Source organism: Dipodomys merriami, unplaced genomic scaffold, assembly GCF_024711535.1.
Source record: "Dipodomys merriami isolate MVZ:Mamm:240054 unplaced genomic scaffold, mDipMer1.0.p SCAF_7, whole genome shotgun sequence".
NCBI classification, from domain to species: Eukaryota; Metazoa; Chordata; class Mammalia; order Rodentia; family Heteromyidae; genus Dipodomys; species Dipodomys merriami.
In genome coordinates, this window is record NW_027206290.1 from 45,117,497 (window position 1) to 45,131,362 (window position 13,866).

General features: G+C 41.2%; 1 pseudogene; it reads left to right on the top strand.

The window, feature by feature from the left end:
• Window positions 1-6,593: 6,593 nt before the first annotated feature.
• Window positions 6,594-13,658, top strand: LOC138817105 (heterogeneous nuclear ribonucleoprotein C-like; annotated as a pseudogene).
• The last annotated feature ends 208 nt before the right edge of the window (window positions 13,659-13,866 follow it).

Here is a 13,866-nt window from a genome sequence, read left to right on the forward strand (position 1 = left end):
GCTACACACTTATTCCAGTGAGTGACTTCCTGGTGTTAAAAGCCAATTCCATCTACATCCTGTGCAAATTGCACAGTTATTTTCTTACAAGCTAGACAATTGTAGACAAGTTTGCTGACAGCTCTGCAAGCACTCAACAGATGCATCCCTTGTGTGGGGACAATGGCAGTATTTCAGGCAGCATGGATGTGGTGGAAGACAGTAAGTAACTGTCACAATTTTCAAGACTTCTAGAGGTCAGGATTCTGAAAATGGACAGAAACAAAGTGATGTTAGGCAGCCAGAATAACTGAAAATCTCACCATACAATTATACAAAGGCTAACCCCATGAGAATGACATAGACCAGAGCCAAAGTACCTCAGTTAGCACAGCATAGCAATAGTTGTTTCTACAATAACACAACCTAACAAACTATCAGTGACCCAGAATAAGTGTGACACATAAGTGTTTGATGTTCTTGTGCTGAGGACTGGTGAGCAGCTTTATCCGGGGGTTCTGTGTTGGCCAGATCCTGGGATAGCTGGAATGACTTAGCTTTGTTCCACCTTGCTCTCCCCCTCCAAAAGTCTAGACCAGTCCTGCTCTTCTGGCACTGGGGAAGAAATCACAATAGCACCCAACACCTCATGAGACCTCACTTTGGAACTCCTTTCCTTCACCAGCCGAAGCAAATCACAAGACCAGCCATCCCGGTCTTAAGGAGTAGGGAAACAAAATCTGCCCCTCTATTGAGAGGAATTACAAAAATCACTCCCCAGAGGATCTTATACAGGGAAAGAAACTGAGGTCATTGCTGCAAGCAGTCACAAGAATCCACCACAAGCCACCACAAGCACTTCTCTATCACTTCTGCCCTGAGACTACACATCACTACCTTACTACCATGGCTTCTCCATGCGTCTTCGCATCCCAGCTCCAGATCCAAGGCTCTAGGCAAGTACATTGGGACAGTCAGGTCCAGATCCTGTGCTCCATTCTTTTAGGTACAGAAGCCCTAAAGGTATCTCAACATGTTTCCACTTTCTCAGCAGATGTGTTCTACGCCTCACCAGATAGGGATGACACCAAACACAGGTGTTTGCTATTCAGGTACTGGTTATCCAAAAGCCAGCCAGATGTTGTTCTAAGTCACCAAGCGTCTATTGTGGTATACGGCAGAACATCTTTACCTCGTCCCGCCCGCCCGCCACCCCAGGTGTCCATGTATTTCATCATGTAGCTCTACTGCAGCCTGCCTCACTCTCTGACACTGTTCTCCACCATGGTGATGTGAAATTCTCTTCTGCTGTTGCTCAAAGTGGGCAGAGCTCATTGGCATCACAGCCCTTCTAGCTCCAAAGCCAGCAGCAACCACTAGGATTGCAGGCTTTTAGCAACCAACATCTACTTAGCTCAGCAGCAGACAATGTCTGAGTGTTACATCTTCACTGCACAGCTATAGCTTTCTTGGATTCTTGTCTCAGAACTTTGACAAATAAAGTCTAGGACAGCAGGGGATGAGTGTGAAGAACTTTATTCAGAGAAGGATCTTGATCAAGCCCTCGGCCATTCTGTCTGTGTACCTGCTTTCCTAGTCCATTTTATGACCTCTCTCTCTCCTCTCTCTCTCTCTCTCTCTCTCTCTCTCTCTCTCTCTCTCTCTCTCTCTCTCTCTCTCTTCTCTCTCTCTCTCTCTCTCTCTCTCTCTCTCTCACTCTCTCTCTCTGTGTCTCTTTGTGTTTCTCTGTGTCTCTCTGTGTTTCTCTCTCCCCCTTCCCCTTCCTTCCTCCTCTCTCTCTCCTCCCTCAGTCCCTCTTTCCCTCACTCTCTGCCTCTGTCTCCAGGAGTTTTTATACCCTGAGCTGTGTTCCGATTGGTCATCCCTATGCAAATGAAGCACAGATCAGTCAGAGAAGATCTGCTGAGTCAATGCAGATCTTCAGACTTGAAATTGTAGTTCTCAATTAGGACTGTCTCTTGTACCCCCTGGACCCTCAACTAAGATTATGAGGAACAAGTAAGGATGGAGATAGGACATTCTAGTCTCTACAGCTGGGATTTTTGAAACAATGCTTTCTACTGTAAGTTATTCTTTAGGTGCCCTGGGCCCTAACTAATCTGCTGAATCTTTCAGCATTTGAACTAAATTTACCTTTTCAGTGGCTCAAGTAGGCCAGTGGGATGTTAGCAGATGTACACTAAGCCAAGGTTTGTCATGGCCATTTACATTAGGACTAGTCTTTTTCATCTCTGCACCATCCTGGGATCATGCCTAAGCTAATCTGAGAGAATGAGGGATAGGTGGACCAGAGCCAAGGGACCCTAGTTGTCTCAGCCTAGATCAGCCTGCTGACAATTTGACAAGTCAGCCCAGATGAGTGCAACCATCTAGCTAATCCTTAGCAGATTCAAACATGTGAACAATCAAAACTGATTGTCACATGGCCCTAAGGACATGGCATTATTAGGGCAATGGTTAACTGACACAGCCTGTTGTCATATTCATAAACCCATTTCACTCTCAGCCTATGAACTAGATATTGAAATTTTCATTGACACAGGCTGGAGGCATGGCTGACCAGCAAGCACAGGTCCCTAGGTTCAAACTTCAGTACCACTAACACAAAACAAAAAAAATCCACAAATCAAAAATTCTACATATGAAATTTTCATTGATATGGAGATTACATAAACTGCCTAAAGTCTGGCTGGATTTGAGAGTGAGCTTCACACAAGAGAAATAATTCTTCCTCATGAATGTATGTTTACAAAGAAGCCCATGATTCTGAGTTGAGCCAGATGTCACTCAGAAATGAGTGAGGAAGACTTGAACAACAATCAAGAAACTATTGTAGAGTAAAACCTGGATATAATGTCAAATTATTTCCTGACCTCCAAAGTTCCTAAGGTCACCACAAACAATGATCTAGAAATCCTTTTAAGGCCTGTGGTTTCTCTTTATAACTGGCTTAACTGTCATAAACTTGGCCTGCTGAGAATATTTAATGGACATAGATATCCCCATGGGACATAAGCTATTACCACAGATGCCAAGTGATATGCCATATATCAAAATGCCTAGCACATGGTAGGTACTTTTTGGATATTGTGCCCTTCCTTTGACTTTCTTACCCCATCTACAAGTATACCATCATATCATCATATCATCACTGGGCGCTGGTGGCTCATGCCTATAATACTAGTTACTCGGGAGACTGAGATCTGGTTCAAAGCCAGATCATGGTTCAAAGCCAGATCTTACAGGAAAATCCATGAAATTCTTACCTCCAAGTAACCAGTAAAAAGCTGGAAGTGGTATTATGGCTCAAGTGGCAGATTATCAGCCTTGAGTTGAAAAAGTCAAGCCTGACTTTGAAGCCATGCATTCAAGTCCCAGTACTGGAACACAGCCACATACAAAACCATATCATCAAGCCTTTTTTATTTTCTGTAAAATCATGGCTCTTTGAGTCTGACAGATCCAAACTTATGTGCTGTTTCAATAAATACAATATTATACCACTATGTGTTAAATACTAAGAATACTAACCTAAAGCTGACCTTGAAAAGTTTAAAAATAAGTGGGAAAAATTAGTGGGAAACATTCTCAGAAGCAGATTGAATTACTAACCTAAGGTAATGGTGCCAAGTGAGCTATCGTACGCACCACATTTGGAGAAAAGTAATGAAAATGTCCAATATATTACATTAAAAGGAGATTTTATTCATTTAATCTCTATAAAAATATGATTGATTTTCAATTTTTGTAAAGAAAAATATACCATTTTAATTTCTCACATTATTGAAATTTATTGTTAATTTTCAATTTCCAATACATAAAAGCTGAAATCTATATTACTTTTGATACATGTCTATATTTGCCTAAGCCCACAAAGTCATAAAAGTATCATTTTATGGTTGAAAGTAAAACTTCATAGCATAATAAAAGTTCAGTTTATCCATTTATTTAAGTTCCATAAAAGACATCATTTTAGTGTTTTTGATGATAAATACCTTTTGAAGTAAAGGATCCTTCTCCAGATAACTCCTGTTCTCCATGCTACATTTTGAGAAAAAAATTAGCAGAATAAAGTTGAAGAATTCTAAAGAAAGAATTTCTAGAGCAACAAAGTTAAGTATGATTTTACCTTGATTACATATATATATATACACGTGTGTGTGTATACACAACACACACATATATATGTACATATATGTGTATATATATATATGTATATATATATATATATATATGCTAGCATTTGCTACGAAGAATCGGCTGTCATCTTGTCATCTTGTCCCAGGATAGCTTTGAAAGCCGTTATTTTAACTCCTACTTTCAAAGCCCTTCTTTGAAGGAAGTTTGACTCCCCAAGCATTAACTCCCTATCCAAAACCTACCTGAAACAATTTAAACATTAGTGTCCACAGAACCAACTCTGCATCTATATGAGTAGCTTCTGTGAAGCAGAAGCAGAACACCAATGGGACAGAGGGAACAGCAAGTTTGGCAAAATAGTAAGGAAAGCCAGGGAGCACGTGGAGAATAGCCGTCAGTGTTAATCTGTCCATCAGCTGGTAAAGTGCTCTGAGATACCAGTGGGGTCCTGAACGTCTGTCCTCAGGAGAAGTTGGACAAGAAGGAGAACAGGTCAAGTCAACAAACTGCTATTTAAACGACTCACTTTACTACAGAGGGATGTCAGCTTTGGCTGAAGTCCTTCCAGGCATAAGGTTAAAAAAAAAATCACAAAACTCAAAATGACCCTTGAGAATCCATCAGATTGCCCATACAACATTGGGATTTTTCTCTTGAATCTGAAAGGACCAATGGTGGCAGTGTTACTTGCTACATGTTGAAAACCAGCATGGGGGTCCTATCACCATCCCATTATGTCCGGGGCTCCCTCCAGCAGGGGAGTGCATGACTCCTTTGAAGACGTGCCTGATGAAATGGGTGGCTTGTGTTAGAGATTATATTTTAAGAACTAATGAATATGTTAAACACCATCAACACACTTGATGTAGTAAGAGGTATACAGTGGAAGAGACAGAGAAAATTCACCTCTATGACAGTACACATGGAATCACACATAAAGCATTCCCCACTATTTCGTACTTGTGTGTGCTGGTTCTGGGGCTGGAATTCAAGGGCCTCACATTCACTCGGCTTTCTTGCTCTTGGCTGGTGCTCTACCACATAAGCCATACCTCCAGAGTTTATTTTTGCTGGCTGGAAATGGAGTCTTACAGATTCATCTGCCTGGAATGGCTTCAAAATGCAATCTAACAGATCTCAGCTTCATAAGTAGTTAAGATTACAAGTGTGAGCCACAGTTATTTGGCTACCTACACTACTTAAATTTGGTTTTACTTTTCTGGAAGGAGAGGAAATTGGAAAATTAAATTGGAATACAGCTGAATGCTGGTATCTCACACTTATAATACTAGCTATTCAGGAGGGTGAGATCTGAGGATTGTGACTCAAGGCCAGTCCAGGAAATTCTTATCTCCAATCAACCACCAACTATCCAGAAGTAGCACTGTGGCTCAAGTGAGTACCAGTCTTAAGTAAAAGAGTTTGAAAACAGTGCCCAGGTTCTGAGTTCAAGCCTCAGGACTGGCATAAAAATAAATAAATGAATAAGTAAATAAATAAATGTACAAGAAGGCAATGCAATTGAAATATGCTATTTCATTTTGCCTATACCTGATCTATCCAATGACCAAGTGACAACTCCAAATTGGGATGGGTTATATGTATAAATACACTGCATGTCAAAGACTATCCAAACAGACATGTAAAATGTCTCATTAAAACTTTATTTAGAAAACATTTTTAAATATATTTAAGTGTATTGGTTTAAATCAAATCTTACTAAAATTTATTTTCACTGTTTTTTTTCTTAATTTTCATTTTAATGAGACTACTAAGAAATTTAAATCATGTAGCTCTTATCCTAATTCTGCTGAATAGCATATTGGTCTTGGCCCAACTCCATACCAGTCTGGGAGAAATCTTTCAAGAATCCACTTCAGCAAACCAAGTTGGTTGTCATAGTTCACACCTATAATCACAGCTACTTCCAAGTATAGGTAGAAAGATCAAAGTCTGGGTCAGCCAACCTCAGGCAAAACCAACAGGATTCTAACATAACTAAAGTAAAAGAGCAATAAGGATGTGGCTCAAGTTGTAGAGCTCCTGTCAAGAAAATGTGAGGCTCTAGGTTCAAATTCCAGTGCCATCAAAAAGAAAAAAGGAAATGTATTGGTCCAAAGTATCTTTTTTCTTTTTCTTTTCTTTTTTTTTTTTGCCAGTCCTAGGGCTTGAACTGAGCCTCTTTGTGTTCAAGGCTAGTACTCTACCACTTGAGCCACAGTGCCACTTCTGGCTTTTTCTGAGTGGTTTATGGAAATAAGAGTCTCACGGAGGCCATTTTGTAAAGAGATGAAACTGGATGGTTGATTCCTCATTGTCCACCTCAAGGAGCAGTTGACTTCTCACCAAACCTGGGAGTAGGAGATTCAAATAGAATCTCTTTTCTCTCCTGCCTTCAGTGAGTTTTTTTGATCTTCAGCTACATTTTGTGAGGAGCCAGACTATCATTCACAATGGCTGGCAATATTCCCAACAAGACATCCTCATTCCATGAGCTCCTGTGTATTCACTGGGAATCTCAATATACTTGTGGTCAAGAAGTCTGACATGGAAGCAATCTTCTGGAAGTATGGCAAAACTTTGGGTTGCTCTGTTCATAAGGGTTTTGCCTTTGTGCAGTATGCTAATGAGAGAAATGCTTAGAGTGCTGTAGCAGGAGAGAATGGCAGAGTGATTGCTGGCCACATTTTAGATATTAGTCTGGCTGCAGAGCCAAAAGTGAATCGAGGAAAAGCAGGTGTGAAACGATCTGCAGTGGAGATGTACGGCTCCTCATTTGACTTGGAGTACAACTTTCAAAGAGAGTATTATGACAGGATGTACCCAGCACCTGGGCCACCGCCGCCGCCGCCTCCTATTGCTTGGGCTCTCTAAACAGCATCGTGGATCAGGAAACACTTCACACAGGGGCAAAAGTGACTTCAGTTCTAAGAGTGGGCATCAAAGAACTTCTTCCATGTCTGGAAAGTTGAAAGGAGATGACCTTCAAGCCATTAAGAAAGAACTGACCCAGATTAAACAAAAAAGTGGATTCTTTACTGGACAGCCTGGAAAAAATTGAAAAGGGACAGAGTACACAAGCACACCTGTCCTGGTTGTCTACAGTTGAGGTGAAGAAGAGTAAGTCGGAAGAACAGAGCAGCAGCTCCCTGAAGAAAGAAGAGCGTAGTGTCAAGATGGAGTCTGAGGGGGGTGCAGAGGACTCTGCTGAGGATGATGATGATGATGATGATGATGATGATGATGATGATGATGATAATAATAATAATAATAAAGATGGGATGGGGGAGACAGGCTGGAGTTGATCAAGGATGATGAAGAAGAGGCTGAGGAAGGAGAGGATGACAGCGACAGCGACAATGGTGAGCATGACTCTTCAGCACATCGTAGGGCTTAGGGATCTTACCTCATTATTTCTTTACCTAGGCACATGTCTTAACATCAAAATTTCACCAGATCCTCTCCCCTAGGATCTTCAGCACCTGCTCACAGTCCTCCTATCCTTGTCTTTCCCATGTTTATAAATTCATAGTATCCTATGCCTAGTTCCATTTTTACTTCCTTTGATGCTCTTGATAGTTTTGTTAAGTCTTACCCTGTAATTTTTGCTTTAATTAATTTTTTGCCAGTCCTGGAGCTTAAACTCAGGGCCTGGGCACTATCCTTGAGCCTCTCTGTACTCAAGGCTAGCACTCTACCACTTGAGCCACAGTGCCACTTCCAGTTTTTTCTGTGTATGAGGTACTGAGGCATGAACCCAGGGCTTCATGAAGGTTAGGCAAGCACTCTACCACTAAGCCACCTTCCCAGCCCCTAAAAAAGGAATTTAGAGGGGGAAAAAAAAGAGTCTCATGGGCTTTTCTTCCCCAGTCTGGCTTTGAACCACAATCCTCTAATCTCAGCCTCCTGATTAGCTAGGATTACAGGTATGAGCCACAGGTACCCAGAGTTCAAAATGTCTTTTACATTTAAGCAGATAATCTAGGACATCCCACTCCCCATCTATTTTTTTCTTCAAAATGCTCCAAAATAGCCAAGTTCCAAAAGCCATCTATAAAACTACAGTATTTATGCATCATATAATCTCAGCTTTCTGTGTTTAATAGAAATTTGGGTTTAGTTCCTTTTTCTTTTAGATGTCACATATTTTGTTCAAATGTGAGGAAGTTACTTTTGTTTCAACATTTTATTATGAAATTTTAGAACACACAGCTAACATGCATATCGCAAAAGGAGGAAAAATCTATACTGTCTCAATTGTGACATCACTTATCTATAAGGGACATACAGCATCACATGCAGGAAGGAGAAGCCAGAGACAGGTGGATAAAAGTCAGCTACTGATTTTTCCTCTCTGAAGAAAGCTGTGAGCCAGGACACACCCATAATCAGAGCACACAGGACATAGGGTCAGAAGGAGCTGGAGTTCAAGGGAAGCCTGGGCTACAGAATAAGACTCTGTCTCAAAACTGAGAGACTGTGGGGAGGGGGGAGAGAGAGAGAGAGAGACAGAGACAGACAGACAGAGACTAAACAACAAACACAGAGACAAGGACAGTGAGAGAAGGAAGCCACCTTGCATGTTTATAATTCTAGTCCTCAGCGAGTAAAGAAAGGACTCCTGGATAGTAACGTGTGCCCACATTACCTCCTAGAAATAAGTACTAAAACTTTAGAATACTAAGTAGATAAAACAAGTAATAAGATAGCTTTGACTGCATATGGCCGAACCACCTCTATAGTTATTGTGTTCTTCACATTTCCCATTAATATTTTCTTAAGTGACATAATAATAGATTTTTGGTCACTTCTTTTTTGGGAATGGAGATGAATTCAATTTAAGCTTTCCATTTCTTAAATAGAAAGTAGAGAATATGGTATGGAGAGGATTGACATGAACAAAGGTAATCATTAGGAAAGTTCTAGGCTCTACTTTGGAAAGATGTACAGGTAATAATCAAGTGAGCTATACCACTATGAATAAAGTGGAACAAGTCTTCCTGTGTTCAAATACTCCTGACATCCCAAACTTCCTCATTATAATGTGAGAAAAGGCAATCTATTCTGTCAAACCCAAGAGTCTCCATCTTGAAACCAGTCACCATTTTGTACTAATATTTCCTGGAATTATTTCCTTCTTAACTTCAAACAGCAACTACCAGCTGTGTCAAGGGTATTAGAATAGACTCCCTTCCCTTGGCGGGAAAATTTTCACTGATGGACCAAGTGCTTCTTAACTTCCTCGCATCCCCTATGGCCCGATAGCTGGCTGTGAATAGAATAGGAGCCTGACTGCTGACGAGGAAGAAGGACAGCATGGTTCCTTGGGTTGAGATAAAAATAGAGCAGACAGCCATGCCTAGTTTGCCTGCCTAACTCTGAGTAGAAAGGTTATGCACCCTTCTGCTCAGAAATAAATTACCTTGACAATATCTCCTTTATCTCTTGTGTGTCTGGTTGTTTTTTACTTTTTCCTGACACTAGAGGGTCATGTCTTTCCAACAATAGCAAGTGACATCAGTGCCCTCCTGGATCCCTTCAGATCACCCTGCTTTCAGGGCCCAGAAGTTCGTGTCTCCTCCTTTTCAGCCCTTATTCCTTGGCTTATGGCTAGGGGGCATCTTGTAGCTGAATGTCCCTCTAGAGCAGGGCTTCTGGATGACCACCTGGGCCCCTCTCTATTGGACTCTGAGGTCTGACAGTATTTTTGTCTTCTTCTTTTATTCTCCCTAGCTTCCCCATGGAGCCTTTCAGGAATGTCCTACCATCCACCTTAGCCCATTTATCAACCCAACACACTCATCAACCCCGACCCTCCCTCTCTTTCACCTCCTTCTCTCATCCCAGCAGCTCCCACAGTCCCCAAATTATTCCCCTTGGATTCATTCATCCTAAACCCCACTCCACATGACCCTGTTTACCACACTCAAACTCAGAACACATTCACCCATTTGTTGCCTTGTTGGTCCATGCAGCATTCTGAGTCCCCCTGTCCACATGGGCTTTCTCAGGCTCTCCTAAGTCACTGGTTAGTCCACTGTCCTCCCATAGTCCTGTGTGGATACTACCAATAGAATAAACACTGTCTAGCCTCGGATCCTGCCTCTGCTACTTCCAACTGGCTGGCCTAAGATAAGTTACTTGAATCTCCTCACTCAATTTCCACATCTGTAAAATGGACTTAAAAGTCAAACATCCTGTTCATCTTCTTGAGCAAATAAAGTAAAATAATTTATATGTAAAGTAGTTCTTTCCACATGGCTGGTATTACCCATAGTTCTTTATGTACCCTCTGGCTTGCTTGCTTTCTTTCCTTTCTTTCTTTCTTTCTTTCTTTCTTTCTTTCTTTCTTTCTTTCTTTCTTTCTTTCTTCCTCCTTCCTTCCTTCCTTCCTTTTTTCCTTCCTTCCTTCTTTACTCCTTCTCTCCCTCCCTTCCTCCTCTCCTTCCTCCCTTCCTTTCTTCTTTTTTTTTGTGCCCATACTAGAGCTTGAACACAGGGCCTCTTCCTCTTCTAACTTTTTGCTCAAGGCTAGAACTTTACCAATTGAGCTACATCACACTCCCAGCTTTTTGGTGGTTGAGATAAGATTCTGACAAACTTTTCTGCTGTGGCTGGTTTCAAACTGCATTCCTCAGATCTCAGCTTTCTGAGTACCTAGGATTACAGGTGTGAGCCACCAGTGCTTAGCTTATGGGACTGTTTTCTTGTTAGCTCCTCAAGGGCAAAAGTCTTATCATACTTACTTTAAGTGTGTGGTAAGTAATAAGTGTTCTCCATCAAGCAGCACTTCCTTGGGCAAGAATAACACTTGAAGTCATTAGTGGCAAATCCCTTTGGGTCCCATGATTTGCATACCATCTTCAAAATTGTTTTCCATATTACTCTGTAGCCTAAGCTACTAGTTACTATTCTTCCTTATTTCTTTTTGGCAGTACTGAGGATTGAGCTCAGGGCCTCACATTTGCTAGGCAAACATTCTCCTACTTGAGCTGCACTTCCAGCCCTTAGAGCAATAACCTGGCTTTATGCTAAGAAACAGACTAAGATCAATTGCAGGGCTAATATATTTTCTAATGTTTTCCTTAGTGTTAATTAAAATAAATATGTAAACAACTGTATAATAATCTCAGGTACTTCACTTTGGAAAACTATCTGAGGAAATAAGTAACTAGTCCATAGATACTCAAGAATGTGATGAATAAATATCAAAACAGCAAGAAATCATAAGACCTCAAGAGAGAAAGATCTCTGTTCTGAGCCTAGGCTACTCTCTGTGATCTTCATCATTCAGCTGCTATTAGACAAATGCACAGGCACAGAAGATGTGTTACACATTTTAACTCCTCCAGTAAAGGAAGGCCAGTGTTACACCAAGAACCAGGACCCTTTGCAATTGAAAGCAAAAAAATAAATAAATAAAAGTAGGCATCTGTGATTATAGGCATGCCTATAATCCTAGATACTCAGGAGGCTGAGATCTGAGGGTTGTGATTTGAGGCCTAGGGCAGGACAATCCTTAAGGTTCTTATTCTGAATTAACCAGCAAAAAAGACAGAAATAGACCTATAGCTCAAGTGGTACTACACAGCTAGACAAATCAGTACCAAAATACACAGACACATACACACACACACACACACACACACACACACACACACACACACACACACACACACACACACACACACACACACACACACAGAGAGAGAGAGATTTTACAAGGCTTTTCCTTTTTTTTAAAAAAAAGCACACATTGAAAAAAAATAAACATAAATTTAGACTTCTTGGCTTGTTGGAATTTGCTTCTATAGGAGGTGACTTTGAAGCCAGAAAGAATTTAACAGATGAAGCAGGAAAACATGATAGGGAGAAGCTAAATGGAAAGGGACCCATACCCCACCCACCTGCGATGAAGTTTGGATTGCCATCACGGTCACATCACTCTAAGGTGACCCTGTCCCCAGCCTTTGCTGTCTAGCCCAAGGGAAATCATAGGGGAAAGTCCCCTGGGGTTTTCTTGCCACCACTGCTCCATCTGAGCTATGAAATGTGAAGTTGAATTACCAGGTGATAGCATGAGCTAACTCTTACAAGAGAAACTTTAGACCAACGATTATCAATTGCACTTGGAGTTTTAGGTAAGACTTACGGTAAACAAGAAAATACTAGAATCTGAAAAGATGCAATCGCATTCTAGAAAGGCATCTCCATTAGATGACTTATGTTCCCAACAGCAGGAGCCAGAGCCAGCAGTTAGATGGGAGCAGAGAAAGGAATTGTCCCAGTGTGGTAGTTTACACACCTGCTCCCCTCTCCCAGCTACCTTGGCATTTATCATCTGGGAGAGGAACTCAAAGGCCCCAGCAACACACCAGACCAGCAGAATCACACCTTCACATCTCTCTTCACAGGTGTGCACTGAATATTATGACATTTGTGAAAATGGGACCAAGTTAGTTGAAGGTAAAGAATGAGGCCGGGAGAGATGGAGGAGAATGATGAAAAGGAGGACTCTGATTAAAATGCGCTGTATTCATACACTGGCATGCTGAACTGAAACCTCTTTGTGCAACTACTTAAGGAAAATAACCAAGAGAAATGATATATGAATATCAAAAAATCACTTCTATGCACATTAAAGCTTGATGCAACCTTCCTAGCCTCTCTGTCACCCTATGGGGTCACAAACCCATGATCACTGGGCTCTTCTTCTTTTTCCCAGCAGGCCTCCAAATCCCACCTCTCCTTCACCCTCATTGGCCTTTCCTCATTACCTCTGTGTCAACCTGATCAACAACATATTTTACTGCTCATATTCGTCTTGTCTTATGACCTTTGCAGGTACTGCTTTCTTTGCCTGGAACTCTCTTCAATTTGTCGACACCAACTCTTCCATCAGTCTCCACTTAGACAGGTTCTGCTGTCCCTCACTCTAACACAGATCCCTACCATTCATTTCCTCTGTAGCCAGCAACTCCTTTCGTGCAGAGCACTCACTACAATCTGTGATTATGAATCGGCTTGGCCATGGTAGACCAATATACTACAGAGCACCTGGCACCTACACAGGCCTGAATCAGAATCAGTACTTAGTGAACACTACTTACATGAATGAATAATTGAAAACAGTTTCTTTGCTGCAGGATTCCCCATGCTAATGAGCATCATCAATCTTCAAGAGAATAATAAAGCATTCAGTGTTTTGAAAACTGATTTGTCTCTCTGCAGAAAATCTATTCATGTTCTAGAGGACACAGAAGAGAGTTTGAAAAATCCTGGGGTATATAAAGGTGAGGGAAGAGAAGGCTTCTTGAAGTCAGAGTGTCACAGAAATCTAGAGAAGATTAAACAATAATACAATTGCTCCCTTTTAGAACTTCTTAGAAGCACTGTGAAAGATTACACTGTGTTCTCAAGTCTTGTGTAAATCCCCAGACAGGGGCATGAAGATTTATCCATTAGTGAAACATCCAGAGAACATCACAGACTCCAGTGGAAGGGAAGAAAAGATGTGAATCTCTAGCTACCATCACTAAAAAGACATGGCACAGTTAGAAAGTCAGCATCACCATCATTTAGACATCAATTTGCTGAGCTATCTTTCCCTATGGTCACTGTATGGCACAAGTACAATAAAATTGTCCAGAAAAAGCAGAAATATGTCACTTTTGATGATACTACAAAGTGAAGGAGTTCTGGTTCCCATTCTTGGGAAACAACCCA